Below are 7,150 nucleotides of genomic sequence, written 5' to 3'. Positions count from 1 at the left end.
AGAGCCACCTCTTTCCCTCCTCCTAAAGTTGATGGTGGTTCTTTAAGGAAAGGGAGAAGTGCACGGTGTGATAGGGCAGGAAGAGAAGAAAACGGAGGAGAGGAGGGGACTTTCCCATAAGCAGGCAGAAGAAAAGGCAGCTGTGGTGTGTGATGGACATGGAAGCAGTGGTGTCCAATGTGAGGTCAGCCCTAGAGGAGAGACAGAGAGAGAGACAGAAAAGTGAGAGAGTCCTGACCCTTACGATTAACATGGGATCTGCCTGCAAATGCTGTTTAGGGCCATCGCCTCTTCCTGTACTGCTATTTTTTAGAGTGATGTTCCTGAGCCCCATGACCCAGTCAAATTTGATGACCCCTTCAGCCAGATTCAGTGCTGGGAGTCCAGTGTGATCTGCCTGGATCTTGCTGCATTGAGAACAGGCCAGATCTTGACACCAACACAGGGGCTGGATATGAACAGGCAACAGCTGGGTTTCTGAGTCAGAAAGACTTGGTTAATTGCTAATTGCTTAGGCGAGTAATTCAATTTTGTTCAGTCAGGTTCCTCAGCTATAAAATGCAGATGACAGTACTTATTCCTCCAGGTTGTGGGGAAAATGGAGATTCTGAGCACGATGTCCATTTCACAGAAAGGTACCAATTTGGTGGCTTATTTTCCTTTCTACCTTCAGAAGTGGCTATCCCTGCCACCCAAACAGACCCTTGACTCTCAAGTGGATGGGGTCCCATTTGCACAGGGGGAGAGCTAACAGCCTACGTTGAGTCTATACTTACCACTTAGTGAGCATGGTATCCACTCAGGGGCCTCTGTGGGCATCCGTCTCCTCTGCGGCATCTTTCCTCCCCACCGCTGGGCCTGCACATGACCCCCTCCTTGGGTTAGGCCTCTGATCAGTGATGACCTTGGTATGGTGGTGATGGTCATTCTTGGCACCAAATGAGCCAGTTATATCATCAGCTATTCAATAAAACACTAATCTAGGTGTCACCATGAAAGTATTTTGTGACATTGTTATGTACGTGTTGTTACAAATGTGCATGATGCATTTACTACAGCATAGAATTTTGCCTGGGTGCCAGCCTGAAGTCTGTCCGACAGATCGTAGCCATGTTAGTCCCACAGTCACAGGGGCCAATGGATTAAATTATTTTATCTCCCTTGAGAACTAAAAATAAAATCCTAAGCCCATTAGTAGAGACGGGGTTTCGCTATGTTGGCCAGGCTGCTCTGGGACTCCTGGCCTCTAGTGATCCACCTGCCTCGTCCTCCCAAAGTGCTGGAATTACAGGCATGAGCCACTGCCCCCAGCCAATCTTTGTGATATTTTGAAATTGATGTTTATATTTTGTTCAGAGTCAAAGCTAAAATAGAATTGTTTGAAAATTAATATTTCAGGAACTATTTTTTAATTAAGTTGAATTTTATTTTATTTCATTTCAGTAGGGTTTTAACTTAAAAAATATATATATACATATATATAAGTATGTGTGTGTGTGTGTATATATATATATATATATATATATATATGTGTTTTTTGTTTTGTTTTTCCTGAGACAGAGTCTTGCTCTGTCACCCAGGCTGGAGTGCATTGGCATGATCTTGGCCTCACTGCAGCCTCCACCCTCCTGGCTCAAGCAATTCTCCTGCATTAGCCTCCCAAGTAGCTGGGACTACAGGTGCCCACCACCACATCTGGCTAATTTTTATATTTTTAGTAGAGATGGGGTTTCACCATGTTGTCCAGGCTGGTTTTGAACCCCTGATCTCAAATGATCTGCCCTCCTTGACCTCCCAAAGTGCTGGGATTACAGGCGTGAGCCACCGTGCCTGGCCTAAAAAATATTTTTAAAGACAGGATCTAGCTATTTTGCCTCAGCTGGTCTTGAACTCCCAGTCTTGGCCTCAAGTGATCCTTCTGCCTCAGCCTTCTGAGTAGCTGGAAGCACAGCTGTGAGCCAGCACATATGGCTTTTTTTATTTCTAATAAAAAAATTAATAGAGTTTCTTGTTTCACTGGACAAAATATGCATATATAGGAAGGAAAGACTTTTTGACTTGAGATTGCGCTGAAGAAGAAAAATGGAAAAATTAGGCATTTTAGTCTCTCAGTGTGTTATTTTTGTAGGTTATACAGATTTCTTTTTAAAGTTTCTTTAGAAAGCTTTATTGAGATAAAGATAAATGAGATAAATTCACCTACCATGAAATCAACCCCTTGAGTGCAGAATTTTATGGTTTATAATATGTTCACAGAATCACACAAACAAGACAGGTGTCTAGATACTTTCAGACCATTTTCATCAGTCCACAAGAAATCCCATACCCATTAGCAGTCATCCTTATTCCCTTTTCCCCTCGTCCCTGGCAATAACTAGCCTACTTTCTGTCTCTGAGTTTAGCTGTTCTGGAGATTTCACAGAATGAAATCTTACTACATATGGTCTTTTGTGATTGACTTATTTCACTTGGCACAGTGTTTTCAAGATTTATCCATGCTGTAGCATATATCAGCACTTCACTCTTTTCTAATGCTGAGTAATCTTTTGAATGGATATACCATATTTTATCAGTTCCTCTGTTGATAGGCACTTGAGTTTTTTTTCCAATTTTTGGCTATTATGAACAATGCTGCTATGAACATTTGTGTACAAATTTTAGTGTGGATGTATATTTTCATTTCCCTTGGGTATATCCCTAAGGAATAGACTATCTGGGTCATATGATAATTGTTTAAGAATACAAGCACATGCAACCACACCTGGCAAATATTTAAAAATTTTTTGTAGATAAAGGGTCTCGCTATGTTGCCCAGGCTGATATTGAACTCCTGGCCTCAAGAGATCCTCTCACCTCAGCCTCCCAGAAAGTGTTAGCATTACAGATGTGAGTCACTGCACCTATAAAAGAGGCTCATACCTCTTTTTACATATTTTTTTAAGACAGGGTTTCACTCTGTTGCCCAGGCTGGAGTGCAGTGGTGGGATCACCGATCACTGCAGCCTGGAGCTCCCTCCATATGATTCTAGCTGTGGGTGTCTTTCCTGTAGTTTTTATTATGTTGTGGTATGTTTCTTCTGTACTCGTTTCTTTGAGGATTAATAGCATGAAGGGATGTTGAATTTCATCAAATGCTTTTTCAGTTTCAGTTGACGTGATCATACTGTTTTTGTTGTTTATTTGGTGGATATGACGTATCACATTGTATGTTGAGTGACCCTTGCATCCCAGGGATACATTCCACTTGATCATGATGAATTATCTTTTTAATGTATTACTGAATTTGATTCACTGGTATTTCGTTGAGGATTTTTGCATCAATATTAGAGATACTGGCCTGTAGTTTCCTTCTTTGATGCCTTTGTCTGATTTTGGTATCACAGTAATAATGGTCTCATAGAATAAGTTTGGAAGTATTCCCTCATGTTTTTCAAAATAGTTTGAGTAGGATTCGTACGAGGTCTTTAAATTGTTTGGTGTGAAGCCATCAGCAGTGAAGACATCAGTTCCTGGGCTTTTCTTTACTGGGAGACTTTTTCTGATGGCTTCAATCTCATTACTTGTTACCAATCTGTTCTGGTCTTGGATATTTTCATTATTCAACCTAAGTAGGTTGTATGCATCTAGGAATTTGCCAATTTCGACTAGGCTTTCCAATTTATTGGCATGTAATAGTCAGTTATGATCCTTTGAATTTCTGAAATTATTAGTTGTAATGTCTCCTTTTTTTTAATCTGTTGATTTTATTTATTTGAATCTTGTCTCTTTTTTCTTAGTCTGGTTAAAAGTTTGTCAATTTTGTTTAGCTTTCCAGAAAACCAACTTTTCATTTAATCTTGTTTGTTTCTTATTTCAATTTTATTTCTGCTATGATCTTAGTTATTTTCTTAATTTTGGTTTAGTTTGTTCTTTCTTTACTAATTCTTTAAGATGTATTGTTTATTTGAAGTTTTTCTTTTGTTTGGATGGTAGGCACTTATAGCTGTAAATCTCTGCCTTTGTACTGTTTTCTGCGTAACAAGTTTTGGTATACTGTGTTTTCATTACCCTTTGTTTCATGAGATTTTTGAATTTCTGTCTTAGTATCTTCATTGACCCGCTAGTCATTTACTCAGGAGGGTAGTGTTTAACTTCCATGTGATTGTATTGTTTCCAAAATTACTCTTCTTACTGATACCTAGTTTTATTCCTTTGTAGTCAAAGAAGATGGCCAGGGAGACAGCAGTGTAGTCAGAGTGGTAGGAGCTGGCCATCGGTGAGAGCTGCACCGTGCCTGGCTACTGGGTGCTAGAGCCTGAGGCCCACTGGCTTGCTTCACTGTGGTTGGTGGTGGCGGTGACAGAGTGTGCAGCATGACCAGAGTGGTAGGACAGGGGCTATCCAGGGCTGCACCTTTCACAGTGTGGGGTGGATTGGGGGCGCTATGCAGGGTGTCATTGCCTGCATTAGGGGTACTGGTTGGTAGCACTCTACAGGGCTGCACTTCCCACGGCAGGGAGGGTGGATTATGGGCACTTTCTGGGGCTGCAATGCCCATGGAGGAGGGCACGTTGGGGCACTATCAGGTATACGCTACTGGTGGCATTGGGGGACGGAGGTGGGGGGCGCTATTGAGGGCAGGACTAGCCATGGAGGGGGGGCGAGTTCGGTGCTATCAGGGGCTGCACTGCTGGTGGTGGTCAGGAGAGTTGGCATCCAAGGAAGGAGTGGTTCTCCTCTCCCTGACTCCACATTCCAGAGGGCGACCCACTCTTGGTCATACTGGAGTGCAGCAGGCATGCAGCGTTTGCGTGGGAATCCTGAGCATGGCAGAGCCCCCACACCCACCGTGGTTCCTGCTCCTGTGCACTCTGGGTCTGTGCCTCAGAGGCTGCCAGACACCCCTGGGGACACCATGGGGGACAAGGCCCCGTGCGTGGAGGCGTCCGGAACAGGAATTGGCACCTAGGTGCGGAGGTTTGGCTGGGTCTGAATTTTTCTGCTTCTCCTCCTCCCCGAGGAGTGCAGCCCCAGTGGGCCCAATGGTTCCTGTGGAGTGGGGAGCTGGGTGCTGTGGTGTCTCCAGCACCCACCCCAGACCCCAGTTCCCGGCCAGCTTGGGCCAAAAGGCGAGGCTGGACTTTGGAGGGTGGGTGTGAGTGCCTTTGGTGAAACTGGCCCCTGCCACCTAGTGGCCAGCATGACAAGTTGAGGCTCTAACCCTTCCACCCCTCACATCTTCCTCTAGGCTTTTCTGGCTTTGCCCACCCGGCTGCTCCATGCCAGGAAGAGGAGGAGACACCTAGAGCCTGGGACACCATGGCTTGCCTCGCTGCGGGTGGGTGGCAGCAACGGAGACTGCAGTGCGCCGGAGCGGTAGGAGAGCAGCCGTGCTAGGAGGGCAGGCGGCTGCAGCCAGGGTTGGGGGTCAGGCTTGCAGTGATGGACGGGCTGCAGCAGTGGCCAGGTGGTAGGAGCCTTGTAGGGAGGACTGGTGCATTGGCAATGGGCCTGGCTTTGTCCTGCCCCTGCCATGGATCTGGCCCTGTACTGCCCTGCCTTGCCCTGTACCTGCCCTACTATTACCTGGACTGTCTCGGCCCTGTCCTGCTCTGGTCCCATCCTGACCCTGTCTTGGCCCTGTGATACCCTGTCCCTGCCCTGGTCTTGCCCTCGCACTGGCCCTGCCCTGAACCTGCACTTGCCTGACCTTGGCTCTGGCCCTGGCTCTGGCCCTGCCCCTTGTCCTGACCCTTGTCCCGTCGTGGCACTGGCCCTGCCAATGGTCCTGGTCCTGCTCCTGTTCTGGCCCTGACCTGGCCTTGGACATGTCCTGGCCCTGCTTTGGCCCATCCCTGCCCTGGCCCCACCATGGGCCTGCCTGTTCTGCCCTCTCCTGGCACTGACCTTGCCCTGTCATGGACCAGTGGTGCCATTGCCCTGCCTTACCCTGTGATGGTTGTGCCTTGGCCCCGCTTGGTGCTGGCCACTCCCTGGACCTGCCCTGACCCTGCCTCGGCTTTTGCCCTGCCCTCACTATGGCCTGTCCCTGGCCCTAGCCCTGGTCCTCCCATATCCCTGGCCCTGCCCTTATCCAGGCCCTGCCCCTGCTGCTGCCCTGGCCCTGGCCTGGAACCTGGTCCTGTCAAGGACCTGCCCTGACTCTGCCATGGCCCTGGCCCTGCTCTGCCTTGTTCCTGGCCCTGACCCAGACCCAGACCCTTTCCTGGCCCTGCACTGGCCTTTCCCTGGCCCTGAGCTGGCAGTGGTCTGCCCCTTGTCTTGCCATCACCCTGCCCTGCTGTGCTCTGGATGTGTCATCATGCTGCCCTGGCCTTACTCTCCCTTTGACCCTGCCCTGGCCTTACCTTAGCCCTCATCCTAGTCTTCGCTAGGCCCTGCTGCTATTTCCCTGCCCTACCCTGCCTTGGCTGTGCCCTGGCTCGATTCTGGCCCTGGACCCGGCCCTGCCCTGGATATACTTTGACACTGCCTCAGCCTTGACACTAGCCTGGCTTTTTCTTGGCATCAGCCCTGCTCTCTCTGTGGACCGGCTCTTGTCCTGTCCTGCACTGGTCATACCATGCCCTGCCCTGCCATGCCCTGACTCAGCCCTGGCTCAGCCCTGGCCCAGCCTTGGCCTTGGCATTGCCCCTGGTCCTGCCATATTTCTTGCCCTGTCCCTACCCCGGCCTTGGCCCTGACCCTTACCTTGCTCTGGCCCTGCCCTTGCCCTAACGCAGCCCCTGACCCTGTCATGGCCCTGCCTTGGACCTGTCCTGGCCCTGGCCCTTCCCTGCTTGAGACCTTGTCCTGGTTCTCCCATGGCCCTGACCCTGAAATGCCTGGCCCTACCCTGGCCTTGCACTGCTCTGGCCCTTGCTCTGACTCTGGTCCTGTCACTGGCCTAGCCCCAGCCCTGTTGCTGGTCTTACCATGGCCCACACCCTGCCTTGGCCCTGCCCTGACACTGTCCTGGACCCTGGCTGTGCCAAGATCCTGCACTGTCCTTGCCCTTGTTTTGCTCCTGCCCCAAACCTGGTCCTGCCCAGGCCATGGCCATGGCCCTGGCCCTGGCCCTGCCCTGGCTGTTCCCTGGCCCTGCCCAGGTCTTGGCACTGTCCTGGCCCTGCCCTGCCTTGGCCCTATGCTTTCCTGGCCCTGCCTTGCC

The sequence above is a fragment of the Pan paniscus genome, chromosome 18 (assembly GCF_029289425.2).
Source record: "Pan paniscus chromosome 18, NHGRI_mPanPan1-v2.0_pri, whole genome shotgun sequence".
NCBI lineage: Eukaryota > Metazoa > Chordata > Mammalia > Primates > Hominidae > Pan > Pan paniscus.
This window is presented reverse-complemented; position numbering follows the sequence as displayed.